General features: G+C 34.1%; 1 protein-coding gene across 8 annotated transcripts in view; it reads left to right on the plus strand.

The window, feature by feature from the left end:
• Positions 1 to 25,431, plus strand: part of SNTG1 (syntrophin gamma 1) — an 865,234-nt gene that overhangs the window by 333,808 nt on the left and 505,995 nt on the right. The gene's annotated exons all lie outside the window — the stretch shown is intronic.

The raw sequence follows: 25,431 nt of genomic DNA on the forward strand, positions 1-25,431 counted from the left end.
TAGGGGAGATGGACAATATATAAGGAAATAGCAGAATTGAGGGAAATCCATTCCAAAAGCATTGTTTTGGAAAAAAAATTATATTTAACATGTTTAATAAAATATTTTGTAAGAAAATTTTTTAAAAAAAGTTATTGTAACTTAGAAAATTAAGGGATCTTGACTCCCAGAACGGCATTTTTAAGAAATCAATGGACAGACCCACTCCACAACCATTTAACTGCTTAACTGGAAAAAAGGGTGTGTGTGCGTGTGTGTGTGTCTGTGTGTGTGTAGTTTCTAAAAATTGTCCTAAGAGCATACGCCAAATGGAGAATGACTTATTCAAGGAAAGCTACTAAATCTTAATCAGAATAACAATAATCTGTGACATTTGAGCCAGCTACCTGCTACCACCTCTGTGTCCAGTTCCATGTGATGGAAGAGCTATTCTGAATAAGTATGGCCAAGAAGGCATGGCTTTGTAGCCCCCCTGCTCCCCACTTAGGAGTACAGTTTAAACCCCAGAAGAGGCACACCCACCAGCATGTCTTATCAACCCCCAAAACCCTTCAGCTTGTGCAGCAGGAGCTCTTTTTGAGGCAGGCATGGTTAAAATTGAGGCTCCCTTCTCCCACTGAACATACACTCGTTAAGAAAAGATTTATCCAAGGAATTGCAGATGAAAAATACTGGACCCTATTGTCCAAACCTAGCCCACTTATAGGGTGTAGTTTTCTTGCCAGGAGGAGAAAACTAAAAAGGACAAATGCTGCCATTTACATCTAGCACCCTCCTCGTAGAGTAGGGGTGCCCCTCCGTGAAAAGCAGAAAATTTTCCCTGTCCCCATGTGTAGTGCAGAGTTTCTGCCAAGAGTGAGGCATGCCATAAGGACAAAGAGCCTCACAGCTCTCCCTAAGTGAAATAGTGTTCATTGAACTAATTTCGAAGGGTGTTTTAGAGAACAATGTAGATTTGGTTGGTGAGCAGTTAAGAGGGGGTAAAATGGTAGGCCAGCTACAAGTTTAACTCATTTGTGCCTGAGATTCAATCTTTTTGAATTTTTGCATTCAGTCCTTGGCGATGGCCTTGAGCAGTATGATATAAATAACTCTCACATGCTTAGTGTTTCAATAATGGAACACTAGACATAAGTGGGAAGAGAGATAACCAGGAAAGAGGACAGCTAAGGAGCCCTCTTCAGTTAAGAGCAAGCTCAAAGAAGGACAAAAGAACCCTACTGCTGCAAATGGAGCCCCAAACTTAATTGAATCAGACTGTGGAACAATTATGCCCCTGGGTCTTGTCAAAAATAATAAAGCAATCAGCTAGCAATTAATGGAAGCCAACAGCTAGGTGTGAAACCAATAGAGGCAGAGCAGCCAGAAAGTTAACATGAAATCAAGGAAAGAAACAGTCAAAGGAAATCTGGAAAAGCCACATCCATTACTTTGTCCAAGGAATCTGTGCACATGAGCAGTAATATGTCCTCTGAGTCTGCACATGCAAGAAAACAGACTTCGCTGAACAAATCTAGCCTAGCTAGTAACAAATGAAACAACAGCAGCAGCAAGCTTGGAGTGCAGAATCAATATGCAGAGTTGCTACAATATATTATTTAAAATGCTGAGTTTTCACTGCTAGATGATCCGAAAGCAGTTTCACTGATGAGGATGCTAATACTGTATATTTTGAGTGTTTAAATAACACTATGAAATGTGAGAGTAGGAAATATTATATTACTAATTTTTCTGAAATATGCTATTTTAATGTGTATACAAATAAAATATATTTTTGATGAAAAATAAAATGTTCACTTTTCAGAAAAGCACTGTAAAACATGCAAAGAGACAAGAAGGTGTCATCCATACACAAAAGAAAATCAAGTGATAGAATTTGTTTTTGAGGGGTCATAGATGTAGACTTCAAAGCAATTATTGTAAAAATATTCAAACATTTAAAAAATTACATAATTAAAAGATGGTATGATGATAATATCTAATTAACTAGAGAATATCAACAAAAATAAATTTTATAAAAGAGCTAAGTGAAAATTCTAGAGTTGAAAGTAGAATAATTAAAACGAACTATTCACTCATGGGGCTCAATAGTATATCAAAACTTGAAGAATAAACAATCTATGAACTTGAAGAGACAAGGATAGAGATTATATCATCTGAATAACACAGGAAAAAAAGAATAAAGAAAATGAGCAGAGTCTAAGAGAAATGTATGATGCCATTAAATACATAAACTTACACATAATGAGATTACCGCCTGATGAGATTACCAGAAGAGAGGACAAAGAAAAAGGAGCAAAAAATTATTTTAAAACATAATAGTTGAAAATGCTCTAAATCTGATTAAAAACATTAATTTACACACCAAAAAGTTCAACAAGGTCTAAATAGGAAAAATGAAAAGAGACCTAAATCTATACACATCACAGTAAAAATGTTGAAAGGCAAAGAAGAAAATCGTAAAAAGATTAAGATACAAAGGGATCACCATAGGATTAATAGATGACTTCTCATTATTTACAAGGACATTGCCATGGAATACTGAAGTCAGCGTAATGACATATTCAAAATTCTGAAAGAATTATGAACCAAGAATCTTATATCAGGCAAAACTAGCTTTTTTCAAACATTAAAGGAGAAAATCAGTCACAGTGGCTCACACCTGTAATCCCAGCAGTTTGAGAGGCTGAGGCATGTGGATCACCTGAGGTCAGGAGTTTGAGACCAGCCCAGCCAACATGGCAAAATTCTGTCTTTCCTAAAAATACAAAAATTAGCCAGGCATGTTGGTATGCACCTGTAATCCTAGCTACCCAGGAGGCTGAGGCAGGAGAATCACTTGAACCTGGGAGGTGGAGGTTGCAGGGAGCCAATGTCACACCACAGCATTCCAGCCTGGGCGACAGAGAGAGACGCTGTCTCAAAAAAAAAAGAAAGAAAGAAAGAAAGAAAATAAAGAAGAAAAGCACATTTCCAAATAAACAAAAACTGAATTTGTTCCTAGACAATCCACCTTAAAAGAATGACTAAAGATGTATGGTTTTCCATATGATATATATGGATCTTGGAAGTTGTCAATTTCATTCACACTATAAGAAGAAGCTGAACAAACTGAAAATCAAAAACTCTTAGATCCTTCAGAAAACTGAGACAATAGGAGAAATTGCTGCCACATAAATTGAAGAAGCAGGAAGGTAAATGCAGATGAATCACAATTTTTTTGGAATATAAACCTAGGAGAAGAAACTTTCATGAGACACAGTCTGGGGTTGGGAAACCGAAGCTGTAATTGATAAACTGGTGGATGAGTATTAATAGTTCCAAGGAGTACCTGTCTTAGAAGGGTTTCCCACACTTTTATGTAAGTTTTGCCACTGAGAGCCCTACCAGGTTTTCACCAAAAAGATTGGAGAAAAAATCCCTTATGCTTCTGGCAGAGGGAGAAAAAAGCAACTGTTTTGAAATACACCTGGGACATTCTGTTCTTAACAAGAATTACCCTCAAAACCAAATAGTTTACTAGAGTCTAACAAATGGTTTTTACCAGAGTTTAAGCAACTGAGAGGAAGGAAAATATCCAACTTCAGCCTCTCTCTAGATTTCAATGTGGTAGGGGGAAGAACAATACTCAACTGCAACCCACTCCTACCTTCCACATTGTATTAAGGACATACCTAGCTCTAGTCCCTTGTAGCATTTCTGTCTCACCAAAGCAGAGGAGACTGAAAAGGATTTGTTAAGTCACAACACAGAGGCACAAGCTCACTAAAAAACAGAACTAAGCACAGGACTATAGTACACTTCTCCACACACAACTTACAAATGCATCACTAAAGTACTGTTGAATGCAGGTTTTTTCACCCAGTACATCACATCCAGCTTTTAACACACACACACACACACACACAGACACACACACACACTACACAGCATTCTAAAAAGCAAAAGAGAGTTTGAAACAACAAGAAAAAATAAGCATAAGAACCAGAATCAAATATGGCAGGAATGGTGAAATTATCAGACCAGAAATGTAAAATAAATATGACTATCGTGTTAAGAGCTAATGGAAAAAAAAACAGATAATATTCAAGAGTAGATAGGTAATGTAAGTAGAGAAATAGCAATTCTAAAAGAAAAACAATTAAAAAGAAAAGCAAGAAATTAAAAGTATTGCAAAAGAATGAAGAATACTTTTGATGGGCTTATTAGGAGAATGAACATGATTGAAGAAAGGAGATCATGGAACATGAAAGTTTTTCTGTAGAAACTTCCAAACTGTGGGATAAATACAATAACTATAACACATGCATAATGGGAATACTAGAAAGAGGGAGAAAAAAAGGAGCAAAATATTTAAAGCAACAGTTACTGATAGTGACAACTCTTTTACAAGATTAATTTCACAGAGCAGACTACATACCCAGGAAGTTCAGAAAACACCAAGCACAATACATTGCAAAAGAACTACATCTAAGCATATTATATTCAAACTGCAGAAATTCAAACACAGATCAAAAAAACATGAAAAAGTGAGGTAGGGGTGACAACCTTATCTGCAGATGAGCAAGGATAATAATTGTATCACTCTTGTCATCAGAAACTATGCAAGCAAGAAGAAAATCAAGTAAAATATTTAAAGTTTTGAAAAATGAATTCTCATCGACTTAGAATTCCATTCAAGTGAAATTATTCTTCAAAAGTAAAGGAGAAATAAAACTTTTCCAGACAAATAAAAATTGCGGATATTGTTGTTAGTAGCCCTATCTTACAATGAATGTTAGTTCTTCGAAAAATAGGAAAATGGTATAGGTTAGAAACCTTAATATAGTTTTCAAAATGAAAAGCACTAGAGAAAAAATAAGTAAAGGTAAAATTTTTTTTTATTCTTAGTTGATCAAATAGACAACAGATTACTACTAATCTGTTAGTTGCTACTAATTATTAGCAACAATGTACCCAGTGGATATAATTTATGGATAAGTGAAATGAAAGTAATGACAGAAGAAATGGTAAGGCAAAATTGGGAATATTTTCTATTAAGGTACTTGCACTCTCTGAAAAGCAGTACATTATAATTTGAGAGTAGACTTGTGTTAGATGTAAATGTAAATTGCAAATTCTAGAACAGCCAATAAAAAAGTGAAAAAAATTATAACTGACATGCTAAGGAAGAAAGAAAACAGAATCACATAAAACATTCAATTAAAACCATAGAAGGCTGAAAAAGAGTAGAGGATAAAAAGAAAAACAAGGAACAGAGGAGAATAGATTATAAATATATCATATATGAATGTAAATTTATTAATAATCACTTTAAATGTCAACGGTCTCTATGCACCTATTAAAATATAGAGAATTTGGCAGGGGTCCCTAACCCCAGTGTATGTGCTCAGATCACAGTAAAATTAAACTGGAAATCAATAACATAAAGGTAGCTGGAAAAATCACCAAATACTAGGAGATTAAATAACATATTTCTAAATAACACATGGGTCAAAGAAGAAATCTCAAGAGATGTGGAAGATATTTTGAACTAAATGAAAAATAGCATACTAAGATTTGTAGAATGCCATGAAAGCAGTGATTAAATGTAAATGTATAACATTGAGTGACCATATTGAAAAGAAGAAAGATCAAATCAATAATCTAAGTTTCCACCAGAGGAAACTATAGAAATAAGAGCAAATTAAATCCAAAGTAAGCAACAATAATTAAAATTAGAACAAAAATCAATACAATTATAAACAGTAAATCAAGAGAAAATCAGCAAACCCACATCTGTTTTTTTGTTTCTGTGTTTGTTTTGAGACGGAGTGTCGCTCTGTCACCCAGGCTGGAGTGAAGTGGTGCGATCTCTGCTCACTGCAGGCTCCGCCTCCTGGGTTCACGCCATTCTCCTGCTCAGCCTCCAGAGTAGCTGGGACCACAGGCACCCACCACCACGCCCAGCTAATTTTTTAATATTTTTAGTAGAGACGGGGTTTCACCATGTTAGCCAGGATGGTCTCGATCTCCTGACTTTGTGATCCACTCGCCTAGGCCTCCCAAAGTGCTGGGATTACAGACGTGAGCCACCGCGCCCGGCCCAAAATCTGTTTTTTTAAAAGATCAACGAAATCAATAAGCCCAGGCTATCTAAAAAGAAAGGAATTATCAAGCTGTGAAAAGACATGGTAAAACTTTAAATCCAAATTACTAAGTGAAAGAAGAAAACTGGAAAAACAACATACAATGCTACTCCAAATATATGGCATTCTGGAGAAGACAGAACTGTAGAGAGAATTTAAATCACTTGTTTTCAGGGATTAGAGGAAAGAGAGAGATGCATTATCACAGAAGGGAGAATTTTTAGTGCAGTTAAAATACTCTGTTTAATATTAAAATACTCCGTTTAACAGTCTATTTTATAATGGTGGATACATGTCATTATACACCTGTCCAAATGTATGTACACAAGAGTGAAACCTAATGTAACTATGAACTTTTCGTGATAATGATGCGTCAGTGTGGGTTATCAATTTTAAGAAATGTACCACCATGGTGGGAGATATTGATAAGGGGATAGGCTATGCGTGTGTGGATATGGTACATTTCTGTAACTTCTTTTTAATTTTGCTGTGAACCTAAAATTACTTGAAAAATAAGGTCTTTAAAGAAGATATATATTTGAGGTAAAGACATGGAGTACAAAAGGAAGAAGACAAGATGATAAGACATATAGAAAGAAAAGCAAAATGACAAACGTAAATCTAACCATATTAGTAATGTTATTAAATATAAATGGATTAAATAAGGTAATAAAAAAGCAGATATTATGAAAATTAATTGAAATGAAAAGTGTCTCTAGGAGACACAACTTAGATTCAAAGACACACGTAAATTGAAACTAAAATGACAGAAAAAGACATATAATGCAAATGATGATCTTAAGATAGCTGGTGTGGCTATACTAATAGCATAAAATAGATTTAAAGGTTAAAAAATTTACTACTAAAAAAGTAACTTCATTTTTAATGAATTTAAAATTCATGGGGAGGAAATAACAATTATAAAAATTATAGGCATCTTACAGAGGAAACACATAAAGTGAAAACACAAGTTTGAATGAAGAACTAGACAATTTCACAATAGTAGCTGGAGACTTCAATACCGGTAGAGCAAGCAGAAAAAGCACAATAATGCAGAAGACTTGAACAGCTCTATGAATCCTTGCTAACCCCAACAGACATGTGTAGAACACTTCACTCAGTGATTGCAGCATACACATTCAAGAACACATGAAACATCTGTAGGACAAATCATATGCTAAGCCATAAAACAAGCTTCAATACATGTAAGAAAATTAAAACCATCAATTGTTTTCTCTGAATGCAATGGATGAAAAGCAGAAATTAATAACAAAGAAGATGTGGATAACCCACACATATATGAAAATTAAACATTAAGCATTCTCGAATAAACAAGATATCAAAATGAGAATTACAATGGAAATTAGAAAATACTTGAACATGAGTTAAATTAAAACACTGCATACCAAAACTTACGGGATCCAGATAATGTAGTGTTTACAAAAACACTACATTATAGCTGTAGTCTATTATATTAAAAAGCAGAAGAATCTCAAATTAATAACCATAATTTTATCTTAGGAAACCAGAAAATGCACTGGGTGCAGTGGCTGATGTCTGTAATCTCAGTACTTTGGGAAGCTGAGGCGGGAAGATCGTTTGAGGTCAGGAGTTCGAGACCAGCCTGACCAACATGGTGAAACCCCCGTCTCTAATAAAAATACAAAAAAATTAATTGCATGTGGTGGCGCATGCCTGTACTCCCAGCTACTCAGGAGGTGGAGGTAGGAGAATCACTTGAATCCAGGAGGCAGAAGTTGTAGTGAGCAGAGATCGCACCACTGCACTCCAGCCTGAGCAACAGAGCAAGCCTCCGTCTCAAAATAAAAAATAAAAAAAAAAGAAGAAGAAAGAAACCAGAAAATGAAAGTAAACTAAACCCAAAACAAGCAGAGTAAGGAAATAATAAAATGGAAATACATAAAAATATAGAAGAGAAAAATAATTTAAAAAAATTAATGGTACCAAAAGTTGATACTTTGAAAACACCTGCGAAATTATAAAACATTTAAATAGAGAGAAGACTTGAATTATTCGAATCAGGAATGAAAAGGAGAACATCATTACTGAGCTTGCAGAATTAATGAAGAAGGTAAGAGAATACTATAAAAAACTCTATGTCAACAAATTAGATAATTTAGATAAAGTGGACACATTACCAGAAAGAAAAATATACCAAAGTAACTCATTAAGAAATACAAAACTAGAATAGACCTATAAGTAATAAAGAGTTGAATTAATAATTTTAAAAACTTCTTCCAAGGTTAAAAGCTCAGGTCAAATAATGTTACTGGTAAATCCTTCCAAATATTTAAAGAAAAATTTACATAAATGTTTTACATATGATTCTAAATATTTAAAAAAGAGTGAACACTCCTAACTCATTCTGTGAGGTTATTAATACCACAATATCATAACCATAAAAAGACAACACAAAGAAATAAAATTACCACCAAATAATTTTTATGAATATATAGCAAATATTTGCAAAACAGCACCAGAAAATCAATCCCAGCAACACATAGCATTATATTCCACAACCCGGTATCACATATTACTAGAATAAAAATTAAAATCAATAATATAATACATCATATTATTAGAATAACTGGAAACCACAGGATTTTCTTAATAGATGTAGAAACATTATTTGTCAAAATATAACACCATTTTATAGTGCATACACTCAGGAGACTGGACATAGAAAACAATCTGATCAACCTTATAAAGGGCATCTATAAAAAACCTATAGCTGGCAATATTCTTAATAATGAAAAACCAAAGCATTTCTTGGTAAGTTCTGGAGCAAGAAAAGAGTATTTGCTTTTGTCACTTCTATTCGAATTTGACAGGAAATTCTAGTAAGGCAATTCACCAAGAATATGGAATGATAGGCATCCATATTGGAAATAAGTAATAAAGCTATTTTTATTTTCAGATGGCATGATATTATAGGTAGAAAATCCTAGGATCTACAAAAATTTAGAGTTAATTAAAAGTTCAGAGAGACATTAAATCAATTGTATTTTTATAAAGTAGTGATGAAAAACCTTTAAATGAAATAAAAAAAAATTACATTTACAATGATATCAAAAAAATGAAATACTTTGGAATAAATTTCATGAAAGTGGTATAAAACATATACAGTGAAAACTAGAAAACATTAAAAGAAATTTTTTAAGAAACCTAAATAAATAGAAAGACGTACCATATTCATAGATAGTAAGAACACTGTTAAAAAAGCTATACTTTACACATTGATCTACAGATTAAACACAATTTATATCAAAATCCTAGCTTTCTTTTTTTGCAGGAATTGATGAGCTAATGCTAATATTCATGTGGAAATGCAAAGGACCTAGAATACCCAAAACAATCTTGAGTTAACAGAACAAAGTTGGAGGACTCACATTTCTAGATTTTAATACTCACTTCAAAGCCACAGTGAGCAAGAAGTGTAAGACTGGTATAAGGAAAGACATATATAAATCAATAGAATAGAATTAAATTTCCGAAAAATAAGTCTTACATTTATGCCAAATTGATTTTCAACAAAGATGGTGAGAGAATTCAGTAGAAAAATATTCTTTTCAGCAACTTATCCTGAAACAACTAGTTATACGTAAGCAAATGAATGAAGTTGGATCATGTCCTCAAATCATAAACAAAAGTTAACTTAAAATAGATTATAGGTTTCAATGTAAGACCTAATACTATAAAAATCTTACAGAGAAAATAGAAGTAAATTTTCCTGAAATTTGATTATGCAATGACTTCTTATGACATGAAAACAAAAATACGTGTGATGAATAAATATAAATAAATTAATAAAATTAATAATTTTGGTGGGGCATATGGTACCACAACAGAAGTGAAAGACACAGAATTATGTATGTGTGTGTGTGTGTGTGTATATATATATATATATATATATATGAATGATACAAATGTTAATAAGAAATTAAAGCAGTAAACTTTCTCCTTAAGCTAACCAAAAAAAACGAAAGAGAAGTAGAAATCACTGTGTGATTCTTGCCCCCCGGTTTTGAGCCACAGTGCTACTCTTCACTTTGGAAACTCCACTTTAAGCATCAGTGACTGGAAAAATCCCCTGAAGCCAATCCCCTTGGGTATTTTCCACTTGCTCAGACATCTCTGTGTAGGAACGTTAACAAGATCACCATGCCCCAGAGAAGCTGTCTGTAAAGAACATTTATATTTAAGACACCCTTTTTTTTTTCATAGTTACTAAAGATTTTCATTCTGCTATCCTTAGGACATACTTTAAATTCTTAAAAATGATAACCATTTCTCATTTGTCACCATATCTAAGCAAATAGTATACAGTGTAATGAAGTTCTAAATTTGCTTTCAGATGTTTACAGGTTTTTCTTTTATGCCTTTACTGTGTTATTAAAGTTTAAATGTATGAAGGTTTTTTTAGGGTTAACCTAAATAATTTTATGTAGCAGAAAAAATATTTTTAAATCATATGTCTGATAAGGGATTTGTAGCCAGAATATATAAAAACTTCTGCATCTCAGTAATAAGATGAAAAATGACCTAGTTAATAAGTGGGTGAAGCATTTGAATAGATATTTCTCCAACAATAGTGTACAACTGGCAAATATACACATGAGAAGATATTCAACATCGCCAGTAATCAGAGAAATTCAAGTCAATCTATGAGCTATACTTTACATACACAAAGCCGGCTATAATAATAAAGTGATAGGCAATACCTACTGTTGGTGAGGTTGAGAAAAAATTAGAATGCTCATCTATTACAGATGAGAAGGTAAAGTGCTGCAGCCATATGAAAAATAACTTAGCAGTTCCTCAAAATATCAAGTTCCCACATGAAGACAGCAAGGCTTATTCAAAATTCAAAAGTCAATCTATGTAATCCACCATATTAATGGGCTATAGAAAAAATATATAGTAGTATCATTTGATGCAGAAAGCACATTTGACAAAAAAATTCAACACTTGTTCATGATAAACATCTCAGCGATTTAAGAATTAATGAGAACTAACTCAATAGAGAGAATCTATAGGAAAAATAGATACTGCTAATGTATTCAGTGATATTGTGAGTTCTTTCCCTAAAAATCATGAACAAAGCAAGGGTATACATGCTCACCACTTTTATTCAATACAGTACTAGAAGGTAAAGTCACATACATTGGAAAGGAATAAATAAAACTATTCCTGTTTACCAATGACGTTTTTGACTATATAGAATATTTCAGTGCATCTGCAGGAGACTTCCAGAAACACTATATGAGTTTAGCAAGGTTACATGACGCAAGACCCACATAAATTGATTTGCATTTCCATGTACTAACAATAAACATGAGGAAACAAAAATTGAAAATACAATACCATTTAAAATGTATCCACAGGAAAATTATTTGGTAAAAATTTAACAAAACATGTATAAGATCTGTATGCTAGGAGTCATAAAATGTTGCTAAAATGAAATCAACCTATATTTAAATAAATTATGTTCATGGATCCAGAAGTAATGGAAGATTCAGCACAGTAAAGGTGCCAATTCATTCTCAAATTAATCTATAGACACATAATTCTGTGTCTTTCACTTCTGTTGTGGTACCATATGCCCCACCAAAATTATTAATTTTATTAATTTATTTATATTTATTCATCACATGTATTTTTGTTTTCATGTCATAAGAAGTCATTGCATAATCAAATTTCAGGAAAATTTACTTCTATTTTCTCTGTAAGATTTTTATAGTATTAGGTCTTACATTGAAACCTATAATCTATTTTAAGTTAACTTTTGTTTATGATTTGAGGACATGATCCAACTTCATTCATTTGCTTACGTATAACTAGTTGTTTCAGGATAAGTTGCTGAAAAGAATATTTTTCTACTGAATTCTCTCACCATTTAAATATCAATATTTTTTAAATAGACATAAAATAAACATATATGGAAATGCTCTGGTCCTAGAGTAGCCAAGACAATCATGAACAAAAAAAGAGAATAAAGTGAGAAGAATCACTCTAACCAGTACTGACCTTTAATAAATAGCTACAGCAAACAAGACAGCATGGCACTGGAGGAGGGAGAGATACACAGATCAATGGAACACAATTCAGTAGAGAACCTAAGAATACGTATACATACTCATACATATTCAATTTTTTTTTTTTTTTTTTAATTTTTAGGCAGAGGCTCCCTCTGTTGCCCAGGCTAGAATGCCGTGGCAGGATCTTGGTTCACTACGACCTCCGCCTCCTGAGTTCAAGCAATTCTCATGCCTCAGCCTCCCGAGTAGCTGGGATTACAGGCACACACCACCACACCCAGCTAATTTTTTTGTATTTATAGTAGAGAAGAGGTTTTGCTATGTCACCCTGGCTGGCCTCAAACTCCTGGCCTCAAGTGATATGTCTGCCTCGGCCTCCTAAAGTGCTGAGGTTACAGGTGTGAGCCATCGCACCCAGCCTCAACCAGTTTTTGAAAGGTACAAAAGCATTTTATGGAAGGTAGGGTGGCCTTTTCACCAAATGATATTTGAGCAGTTAGATTTAGTGGGCCAAGTAAAAGGGGCTAAACCTTACATCTTATACAAAATTTAACTCAAAATGAATTACTGGTTTAAACATGAAATGTAAAACTATTCAACTTAAAGAAAATATCTTTGATATCTAAAACTGGGCTAAGAATTCTTAGTCCTAACATTGAAAGTATGATTCATAAAAGGAAGAATTCATAAATTGGGCTTTATAAAAATTAAAAATATTCACTATATAAAATACCTGTTTAGGAAAAGACAAACTACAGGTTGAAAGTAAATATTTGCAAACAAATAATATAATATCTAGAATACATAAAGAACACTTAAATTTAACATGGATAACTGAGAAAATTTGAGCAAAATTTGTTGATTTTATTACTGTCATAATTATGGTCATGATAGTGTATAAGTTTGCCCAGGTGTTACCACTCGGGGAAATGCTATAAAGTGTAAACTAGGTCTCTCGATATTCATTCTTACAACTGCTTGCCAATCTAAAATTAATGCAAAATAAAAAGTTAAGGAAAAAAAATTATGTGCCAGCAAAATTGCGTTTTAACATCCTCCACAGCAACCTCAAAGTATGGTACTCACATTGGTACATACAACCCAGCAGTCCAAATATGTATATTTATGTGTAAACTTTTAGTACTGACCACGTACAACAGCTTGCATTTGGCAAAAAGATAATTTGAAATAGAAAATAAAAAGAAAAAAAACAGAGTTTTTTCCTTCAAGGATTCTGTAAGGTAGTCAGAAAATAAGACACATACAAATGACTGTGGTACAGGCAGTATGTGGGGAGTTACATAAAAGACGTATACACATTTACTCTATGAGCTTAGGAGGAAGATAGCAATGCTTTTTGGAAAAGTTCATGGAACACAGGACTTCTGCAGTAAACTTTAAGGACAAAAAGATTTTTTCTTCTTTCTCCACGTGTTTTTAATTCTTGTTTAATCCTTTCTTTATCATTCCTTATTATTGAAAATAATTTTTAAAAAGATTTTTCCAAGTATAAGTTAGTAATGGGGTAACTTCAGGGTAAATCCAGCATGAACAAGAATATCAAAGCAGAAAACATGAGCTAGCAGAATACAATCAGCCTATTTCTTCCAAAGCAAGAGCTATAATATGTGATGACAGCAGAAAAAGATGCAGGCCAGATTTTAGGTTTTGAATGCCAGGTTAAGAATTTTATTTTTGTCCTATAGAGTGATAGACACTATTAAAAGTGTTTCAGTGGGGCCACACAGAGATGAAACAGGCTATCCAATGAAAATGTGTATGTGAAAACTTTCAGTCCTATCATAGATATAAAAAGAAAAAGAAACAAGAACTATAAAAAGAGAAAGCTGTACTGTGGATAGTTCTCTAACAAAATTTAACCAATAACTCTCTTATCATCTTGCTGGATCTTCAAAAAAGTTTATGAATTCAACATGAAAAATCTGTTATGATTGGAGATCAGAGAGGTATCTCATAATTTTGCTGTCATAATCTTCCAAGTCAGAGGAATTGAGATCTGCATGGCCTTTGAAGGAACTAGGTTGATAAGCTAGATTTGAGAACTTTTCCTCCCTGTGAAGTCAATGAGGAAAGGAAACTCACTCCTATTCAGGTCTCTGTTGTCATTGCTTTGCATAGTACTTGGAACATAATAACAGATCAACATGTATTTTGAGTGCATTATGAATGAAGACAAACATGAGATAAAATCAAAAGGCTTAGCACATATTGATTCTGAGTGTAAAAGAGAAAGAAAGACCTAAAAACAAAGAGCTGTTCAAGCCCTGTTTCTGGTAAGAATAGAGTTTCAACAAAGAATCAGGGAAGTCACAGCCACACCGTGTGAATTATGAGCCAATCACTGCTCAGCTGTTTGCGATGCCTTTGGGTATAGTTGGAAGACGATAAAAGTTACTCTAAATATGTGCTTGCTGCCTCTGTTTTTGCCATTTACAAATACTCAGAGACAGAAAAATAGATGAATCTGATTATTTTTTCTAAAGGAGAACATGAGATACTCTGTACCAAATTCAAATAAAAAATGAGTGCTTTGAGATTGCATGATTAAATAGAATAACAACATCCCTGGCAAACGTGATTAAGGGAAAAGATTATAGAAGCATGTGAGAAATGGAAAGTGTTATTAAAAATATGTCAGCTTTTGGTATTTCATCCCTAACCCTTTCAGAAGATCCATTATTATGCCAACAAATTTCATGTAAGAATAATGATAGTGACATTTACTGAAGAACTACAAACAATATAACTGTCCATTTTAATGTTTCATATTTCTCATGTTTATCTAAGACTCAGAAAGGTTTTAGGTTTGTATTCAAATTCAAGGTGTTTTTATTCACTTCTTTTTAAAATTACTAAATATTTTATTTTGGCATCTGCATAAAGTCTGAAATTTTATGAAATGTTCTGAAAATGATTAGGCAGTAAATTTTAATGGGCTGTAGCTTTTTAAGCTGTTTTTGTGGCTGATTAAATTTATAAGGTTTTATTTCATATCTATATAGATTTCTTATAACTATTGGCTTTCCAAAAACTAAATTATCAGGCAAAAAATTAAGGTATAATTCAGTTTTCTTTCATCGGGATGGTTCAACTGAGCTTTTTAGAGAGGTAGAGAGTACATTCGTATGACAGTTGACCTCCTAAATATTTCAGCCTGAAAATTCCATTACTAAGATTCTCTGGGAATCTCTGGGAATTCTCTGGGAATGCTTTTGTTTAAGACATAAAATATACATACCTGGTGTTATGACATGAATGCCTGTGTTCCCATGAAATGAATACATTGAAATCCTAGCTCCAATGAAGCTATTAGGAGGTGGAGCCTTTTGAAAGGTGATTAGGCAATGAAGGCAAAACCCTCATGGATGAGATTAATCCCCTCATAAAAGAGACCCCAGGGAGCTCTTTTGTTTTTTTGACCAGGTGAGAGTACAGCTAGAAGGTATCATCTATGAGCCAGAAAGCAGCCCTCACCAGATATCGAATCTGCCTGTATTTTTTTATTGGACTTCCCAGCCTTCAGTACTGTGAGAAATAAATTTCCATTGTTTATCAGCCACACAGTCTAAGGTGTTTTGCTATAGCAGCCAAAAGGAACTGAAACATTTAGTTATATATATCATCAATTTGGTAATTATTTGCAAACTGTTGAGATTTTCTCAAATGTTTATTTGGCTAGTCTGCATTGTATTTCCAAGAATTACCCTTCCTGTGTGTTTCTGGTTACAGTGGGCCACAGGAGATATTCTTCTGGGACAGTTCAAGTGTCAAAGTGAAGCAGCAGCTTTTTTGTAGCTCACATATATATTTGCTTTCATGCCTGCAACTTTCTGTCTTTCCCTGGATCCTCTGTCAGCTTCTTTGATTCCTGGGCCAGGTGTGCACAGAACTTTGTGCCATAACAAAGAGACCTGGTGCTGTAAGGCACCAGGACATGAAGGTTGTTCACAGCAAAAATTGGCACTGGCTTCAGCCTTCCCTGAGGACTTCAGCTCTTGCTTGACGGGTATAGATGGTTCTTGTTCTCTTTGGCTTTCTATGCATAGTTCCCTCCCAATGGCCACAGGATACCCGTGGACTTTAAGCACTAGTATCAGACTAGAAGAAAAGAGCCATGAACCTTGATTTGTATCATGTACATGTGTACGATGTATCATTTATATCATACAACTTGTAATTCTACACTTTCTTTTTTTATAGACAGAGTCTTTCTCTGTTGCCCAGGCTGGAGAACAGTGGCACAATCATAGCTCATGGTAACCTCAAACTCCTGGGATTAAGCAATCCTCCTGCCTCAGCCTCCTAAGTAGCTGTGACTGCAGGTGTGTGCCACAATGCCTGGATACTTAAAAAAAAAAATTATAGAGACAGAGTCTCGCTATATTGCCCAGGCTGGTCTAGAACTCCTGGCCTCAAGCAGTCCTCCCATGTCAGCCACCCAAAGTGCTGGGATTACAAGCACGAGCATATTTTTAAATATTAGTGTTTATTCAAATTTTTTATAATTACAAATAAGAAATAGTTATCTGAAATTGTCTTGGGAGAATGATGAAATTTGAATCAACATGGTAAATGGTTAGGATGCTGATGTTTAGAACAGTTTTAAGATATTTTTAACAAATCTTAGGATGTTATATTATAAGGGCTTTGAGGGAAATAAAAGCAGCCTTCAGAATACAATTGTGAAGTTTCATACTAAGAGCCTCATACAAACACTTAATCCAACATGGTTCAAAATGTTTTGAAAAACACAAGTTCTGACAGAAGTCTGCAAAAAATCCACATACTTGGTCATTCCTTCATTCGACACATTGATGTGGCATCTATAACCTGTGCCAGGCACTGTTCTAGGTCTCGGGTTATATAAATAACCAAAAGAGAAAAAGAATTCTGCCCTCTTGAGCTTATACTCAGGAAAGAAATAAAACATATGATAACTGCAATAGTAAGATGCTGTGTGTAGGTTAAGTCATTTTAAGCATCATGAATAAAATTGAAAGTTGTTCGGTGTCATGGGTATTGGAAGGATTGGAAGCACTAAATAGGAGCAGATGCATGATGCAGTTTCAGACAGAATGATCAGTGTAGGCCTCCTGGGGCTGGCATTTAAACAACAATTTAAAGAAAGAGATAAGAGGGTTAACAATGGTGGTGACGAATATCTTAAATTCTGGGAATAATCATGCCAAGGCCCTAAAGTGAGTTTTGGACTGGTATGTTTGGTAAGGAAGGAAGCATGTTTGACTGAAGCCAAAGAGGGAGAAGAGTGATGAGAGAAAAGTCAGATATTTAATGGAGGAGGTCCTGGAATGGCAGTATGAAAAGACTTAGGAATCATCTTATTTATTTAGACCCTTTTTGATTCATTTCATCAAAACTTTACAGTTTTCTGCATATAGATTGTGCACCTACTTAATTAAATATTTATCTAATTATTTCCTTTTTTGGTTCTATTTCAAATTTCAATTGTTAAATGCTGATATATAAGAGCACAACTGAATTTTGTATGACAATTTTTGTTGTTGTTGTTGTTGCTTTTGAGATGGAGTCTCGCTCTGTTACCCAGGCTGGAGTGCGATGGCGAGATCTTGGCTCACTGCACCCTCGCCTCCCAGGTTCAAGCGATTCTCCCACCTCAGCCCCCCTAGTAGCTGGGATTACAGATGCAGGCCACCATGCCAGGCTAATTTTTGTGTTTTTAGTAGAGACAGGATTTCACCATGTTGGCCAGGCTGGTCTCAAACTCCTGACCTCAAGTGATCCACTCGCCTACGCTTCCCAAAGTGCTGGGATTGCAGGTGTGAGCCACAGCACCCGGCAATATATAAATCATGTACCCTGCAACCCTCTTATAATTACTTATAAGAGTATTTTTTGTCTATTATTGGGATTTTTTACATATATAATTATACTATCTGTGGAAAAATAAAAAAAAAGTTTTTACATTTCTTTTCAATTTGTATACTTTAAAATTTCCTTTTCTTGACTTATTGCATTAGATGAGACTTCCAGTACAATGGCTAATAGCAGTGGGGAGAGAGGACATTCTTGCCTTCTTCCCCATCTTAGGATAAAGACACCTCATCTCTCTGACTTGTGAAGTAGGATGTTAGTTGTAGGTACTTTTGGAGATGCTCTTTATTAAATTGAAGAAATCTCTCTATATTCCTAATTTGCTGAAAGGTTTTAATCATTGATGGGTGTTATTTTCTCAACCAAATTTCTGCATGTATTGATATGATCATATGATTTTATCTTTAGCTTGCTGATGTGATTGATTGATTACATAATTGATTTTCTAGTGTTGAACTAGCGTCAAATATGTGGGATAAATTCCACTCGGTAGTACTATGTAATTATTTTGATTATTTCGATTACAATTCTATAATCCTGTTGAATTTGATTTGCCAATATTTTTGAAGACTTCTCACCTATATTTATAAATTATGCTGCAGTTTTCCTTTTTTTTATAATTCTTTATCTGGTTTTGGCATTACGGTAATGCTGGCCTTCTAGAGTGAATTAGACTTCTATATTTTGGAAGGGATTTTAAAGAATTGGTGACTTTTCTTCCTTGACTATATAGTAGATTTTACTAGTGAAATCATCCAGGTCTGGTATTTTAAAAAATTATTAGTTATTGATTTATTTTCTTAAATGAATCAACACTCTAATAGTGTTTGTCTTTTAATTGATATTTAGACAACTGATATTTAAAGTGATTACTTATATAGTTAGATTACCTACAATATGTGTAATTGTTTTTATTTGTTATATTTGTTCTTTGTTATTTTATAAATCTTTGTCTTTTTCCTGCCTTCTCTGATGTTAGTGAATATCTTATTACATTGTATTTCTTTTCCTCTTCTAGCATATTAGTTTATATCTTTAAAAAATATTTTTGTGTTTCTTCTAGAGTTTGCAATACGCATTTACAGTAATCTAAGTCCGGCTTCAAATAACATTATAACACTTCACAAGTAGTGCAGGTAACTTAAACCCCTGTGTAAAACATGAGGTGATTTTTCTCTATTCTTCACCATTAGAAATTGCAGTGCTGGAGGTAGAACCCATGAATTTGTGGAGCTCCTACCCCACCTAAGTCTGGGCCTCCCAGGCACCTTTACCTTCAAGCTTCACCACATTCAGCCCCCAGCAATTCATTAGTTACTGTGGAAATTTTCCTGCAAGATATGGACTCTAGCGACTACTGCTCTAAATTGATCTTGACTGTAAGATTCCCTGCATTTGCTTGTCTTTTCAGATTTTAGGGTGGCATTTTGCCCCGTGACCACCATTCTTACTTGGATCTAAGAAAAGATAACTTGTTTCTCTTTGCTCTGGTTTCTCTTGAGGAGGATGGAGTGATGCTTTCAGATCCCCAGTGCTGAAATCAGAAGTCCTCCAACTAACAAATATTTAATGTGTTTATTTGGTAACCAATGTCTATTTTATTTTTTAACTTATTTTACTTCTGCTAAATTTTGAATCTCTACATATTTTATTTCAATATATAACAATACCTACGTACCAGAGACATCTAGAAGCAGAACTCATTTAAAGAGCAAGAACTAGGCAGACAGCTGTGATTTGCCACAGTACAGGCCCACGGCATTCTGCTTGTTTGTTAATTGGTAGATGATGGAACAGTTCAGTGAGTCATTGCCTCACTACAGACCTACAGGCTCTCAACACTCACAACTGTGATACAGCTAGAAAGTGTTCTTAGCAGTATGCTGTGACTTATTCTAAATTTGTCATCAGCATTCAACTTAGGTTTTAGCACACATATATGTGCAAGTAAATTATATATATATATATATAAATAATGTATTAACTAACTAAACAAAAAAATACAGGTTCTTGTACTTTAATCTTCCTTTTGTAACATACCTAGAAGGCAATGATTTTAACATTCTGGAAGGAAACTGTCATTGCTTTTTTCCTCTTCATTTTTCGTAAATTAAAAGCACCAGGACTCATTTGGGCAAGACACTGATTAAACCCTAAGCCTTAAATCTATGTGAGTTTTTAATCATTTCATGCTATGGAATAAATGTAACAAGCACTGGAGTATTCAGCTGCCTCTCTACCTGAAGTATTCAATATCAAAAATAACATTTTTATACATAAAGCTCTAGAATATACAAATTATTCTAAATTAAAATGTTTGTCTTAGCCAGGAAACATAGTGAGACCTCACCTGTATAAAAAAGTAAAAAATTAGTTGAGCATGGTGGTGCATTCTTTTTTTTTTTTCTTTTTTTTGAGATGGAGTCTTGCTCCGTTGCCCAGGCTGGAGTGTAGTGGCATGATATTGGCTCACTGCAAGCTCCACCTCCCACCATTCTCCTGCCTCAGCCTCCCAAGTAGCTGAGACTACAGGCACCCGCCACCACGCCTGGCTAATTTTTTGTATTTTTAGTAGAGATAGGGTTTCACTGAATTAGCCAGGATGGTCTTGATCTCCTGATCTTATGATCCACCCGCCTTGGCCTCCCAGAGTGCTGGGATTACAGGCGTGAGCCACAGCACCTGGCCAAAGTGGTGCATTTTTGTAGTTCCAGCTACTCGGGAGCCTGAGATGGAAGACTCTCTTGAACTTAGGAAATCAAGGATACAGTGAGCTATGATTGCACCTTTGCACTCCTGCTTGGGCAACTGAGCGAGACCCTGCCAAAAAAAAAAAAAAAAATGAGGTTGTCTTTCACAGAACATCAAAACTGGAAACACATTATAATAATATAATGAATAAATCTAATTATGGTTTAATATTCTTTTATACTCAATTAACTACTGTGGCTTTATTAGATTACAGAAACTTTTTCAGACACAGACAAATTATATGTATTTTTGAAATATTTGGTAAATCATTAAATGAAATAATTTCTTATCTAAAGTAAGGGAGACCTATGTGATTTCAATCTATTTTGAACAGAGTTGAAAATAATACTATTTGGCTGATAGTTGTTATAAAATGGAATCCAAAGCAACATTAAACAATTGTGTGATATGATCTTACATTGGTATAAATAGATATTCATTCTTTGTGCAGAGGTGTAGGTATTCTACAAACTTTTCCCAAGCTCCATTTCCAAGTTGTATACTTAATGCATCAAAAAATCATAACCTTTTCTGAGATATTATTCTCTTCTGTCTTATTAGGAAGACACCTAATCAGGATTTGTATAAATTTTTATTAATTTTATTTACATTTACTCATTATTTTAATTAATTATACCATATTAATTTTATCGATGGTTATGAAAGGTACATAATCAGGATTTATATTAACTAGGAAGAGCACGGTGGCTCACACCTGTAATCCCAGCACTTTGGGAAGCCTAGGCAAGTGGATCACTTGAGGTCAGGAGTTTCAGGCCAGCCTGGCCAACATGGTGAAACCCAGCTGTACTAAAAATACAAAAATTAGCCAGGCTTGGTGGCGTATGCCTGTAATCTCAGCTGCTAAGGAGGCTGAGGTGGGAGAATCACTTGAACCCAGGAGGCAGAGGTTGCAATGAGCCGAGATTGCACCATTGCACTCTAGTATGGCCACAGAGTGAGACTCCATCTCAAAAACAAAAAGAAAATAAAGGACTTATATTAATTAATAAAAATTAATTCCATGAATTTTTCTTTCTCTATAATTTTAAGGAAAGGTGTAATTTTCTCTCGTTGTTGAATATAATATTTTTCAAAGACAAAGAGTTGCTTAGTTATTTATAGGTCTTTAATCCTTGTAACTGCAGAGATTGTTTTCAACTGGCTTTGTACTTTATGTCTAACTGTTGGCTTTGGCCTTGTTCTTTCTGCCTCAGTAAAAGTATAATAATGATGCCTGCCTAATTGAAATGGAAATCTCTTCAGAAATTCCTGTGATTGAATTTATTGTGAATCATAAACAAGGACTCTTTATGACATACAAAACTTTGCATATGGATTCATAGTTAAATGTTTAAGCTGTTATAGGTGGCTTATTTATCAAATTTACTGACCCCTTTTAGTATTCTCTCAATCATATGTTTAGGGGAAATATCAATGGATCCTAAATCAGTAATCTCAAACATGAACTAAAGGAGTCTATATGAAAAAATGCTAAAAATTTTGGAAAAATGTAGAATTTTTTTAAACCTTAAATTGAATCAAGTACAGTTACATATCTAAAGAAACAAACTCAGACATCTTTCAATTAGCCACAGTGTTTCAGATAAGGCCAATATTTATACCTTTAACTTAACTTAAAAAAAATTCATGTCTAAGAGAGCAGTTTACAGTTATTAGACTGGCATTTACTGCTATATAAATTTCAGAAATGTTTATAACATTATCGAAGTCCTTTTAGGGATCATTTTGATGTTGTCATTGTTACAAAGTTATAGAAATAAAAGCTAACACAGTCCACATCATAATTTAGAAGAAGATGAGTACAAGATAAGAGAGTATGCTTTCAAATATTTTCTCACATCTATTCTTTATGCAATCAATTAATGAATATTTATCAAAAGCTTAAATGATGCATAAAAATGCAGAAAACCATGGTCGACACCTAAATAATTTACAATCTAATTGAGAAAAATAAGTTGATTTTACTTATGAAGCATGGGTATTTGACAAAAGCAATAAGAGTATTGGTAAATCCAAAAAAATGCTCATAAGAAATCAATAAACATGTGGAAAATGGCCTTGAGAAAACTCTTTTAAAGATGTTTATGATTTTTGGTTCTTGCTTCTTGGTACTAAATGAAAAACAAAATCTGAGTAAAGCATTATGAAAATTTGAATTAATATATTTGAATACCATCTTGATTAACTTTACCAGTGTGTTTGTATAGTTATTAATTGTATAACAGACTGAATAAAACAAAGAACAAAGTTTTTTCAACTAAGGCTATCTTGTCATTATAATCATTTTATGAAATACATTTATCATATATATGTTTATGTGCATTTTTAAAGTATATCATGTAAATTTAAAAAAATATTTGTTTCTCTGCCCTTTTTGAGTTACTAGTTGGGACAGATGCTTGTATCAAAAAATAGATTAACAAGAGAAAATCAAACAAGTTTACTAAAATGTGTATATCATGCATACAAGGGAGATGACCCAGATAAATTACTATATTGCCAGAGTAGATCTCAAAGAGGTCGCTTTGACTTTGGGATTAAGTACCATCCCTTGCTGAAACAAAGAAAGAAGGGTCTGAGGAAAGGGTAATTATGGGGAAATAGCCAGGAAAAGTACAGTGAAAAAGAACAAAGTCTGTTATGTAGACTTCAATCAATGCCTTCCCCACTGATAAGACATTTTAGAGATGTAGTCATCCTTCTCTTCCTGGAGCAGAGAGGGAGACACCCTTACAAATGGAGATTTCCTTATAGATGTAAACTTCTCTTACAAAAGGGTAAGTTCTACTCTGTTTTCAAAGCTTCTCCCTTTTCTGATGTTTCTCAAAATAGTTTGTTCCAAATTATTTATATATACTAAAGAGACATATTTGGGGTAGCATATTCTGGCCTCCTACAGTTATATTTTGGCTGGTGAGTGATTGGCATGAGCCCTCTCATTTTTCCATTTGAAAATTCTGTAAGAAGTTTCACAGTCCAGGACATGAGTTGGTGGATTATCTCATAATTTGTTGAAGAGGCATTTCTATGGAAATAAAAGAAAAACAAATGTTAATAGAGCAAAGTAAAAACCAATTTCTGCATTTGGAGGACAGTCAGTTGAAAAAATTTCTAGATGTGGGTTGGGCTTAAAACATCTTTTGCAATTTAAATGTCTCAATGTTCCAGTGAACTTTCTGAATGACCTACATAGCTGTCAACAAAAAAAGAATTAAACCTGTAAAATATTTAAAGAGGTTTATTCTGAGCCAAGTAAGTGACCATGGCCCAAGGCATAGTCTCAAGAAGTTATAAATTGGTTTTGTATGTTTTAGGGAGACAGAAGACATCAATCAATACATATTAGGTACACAAGGGTTCAGTCTGAAAAGGTGGGACAACTTGAAGAGGGGGTGCTTATAAGTCATAGGTGGATACAAGGATTTTCTGACTGGCAATTTGTTGAAAGAGTTAAGTTATTATCCAAAGACCTGAAATCAGTAGAAAAGAGTGTCTCAGTTAACATAAGGGGTTGTGGAGATAAACTGTAGATGAAGTCTCATAGGTGTCCACCTTTAGAGATAACAGATGGCAAATTTTTCCTGTCTGACCTTTAACAGGTGCTAGACTCTTGCTAATCCATTCAGGATAAGAAAAGGACTTAAGGCCCAGCAAGGTGGCTCATGCCTGTAATCCCAGCACTCTGGGAGGCCGAGGTGGGCGGATCACGAGGTCAGGAGATCGAGACCATCCTGGCTAACATGGTGAAACCCAGTCTCAAAAAAAAAAAAAGAAAGAAAGAAAAAGAAAAGGACCTAGAAAAGGGATGAGGATTCTCTACAGAATTTTAATTTCCCCAATAGAAGACAGAACTGCAAGACTATTTCAAAATATGTCAAAGAAATATGTTTTGGGGTAAAACCTCCTACATGTTATGTGGTGCTACACCAGAGTCAGGTTGGAATTTGGTATCCTACTGCAACAAAGAGTCTGTTTTGTCAGTCTTAAGATCTCTGTTTTAATGTTAATGCTGGTTAGTTGTGCCTGAACACCAAAGGGAGGAGAGTACAGTGAGGCCTGTCTAACCCTCACTTCCCGTCATGGCCTGAGCTAACGTTTCAGGTTTCTTTGGAATCCCCTTGGTTCATAGGGGGGTTCATTCAGTTAGTAGGAGGACTTAGAATTATATTTTTGGTTTACATAACAATACATTCAAGTCTATCCACACATGAGCTGTTTTAGCGATTTCTCTGAAGTTTTTATCAATCTCTTCACCTTCAGCTTGCAGGGCTTCAGGAAAAAGACAGTTTTGTTTTTAGTGATTTGAAGTCAGAAGAGTGACAGCAAATGAGAAATGCTAGTTTGGAAAGTCATAGTGAGATATTGGAGAAAAACTGGAAGAATTCCGAATCCAGTTTACTTTATGGATAGGTAACAGTAGTTCAAGGACAATGAAAAGGACTAGAATCTAATAGGTATACTATAATTTTTCTCTCTACATTCACCTCCATTTTTACCAAAAATAATCATAGTAACAATGGTTTCTTTGCAAATTAAAAGTAGTCTCACTAAACTTCGAGTATTTATATAAGTGAGCAAGAGTAGCAATTGAACGT

This window comes from Pan paniscus, chromosome 7 (genome assembly GCF_029289425.2).
Source record: "Pan paniscus chromosome 7, NHGRI_mPanPan1-v2.0_pri, whole genome shotgun sequence".
NCBI classification, from domain to species: Eukaryota; Metazoa; Chordata; class Mammalia; order Primates; family Hominidae; genus Pan; species Pan paniscus.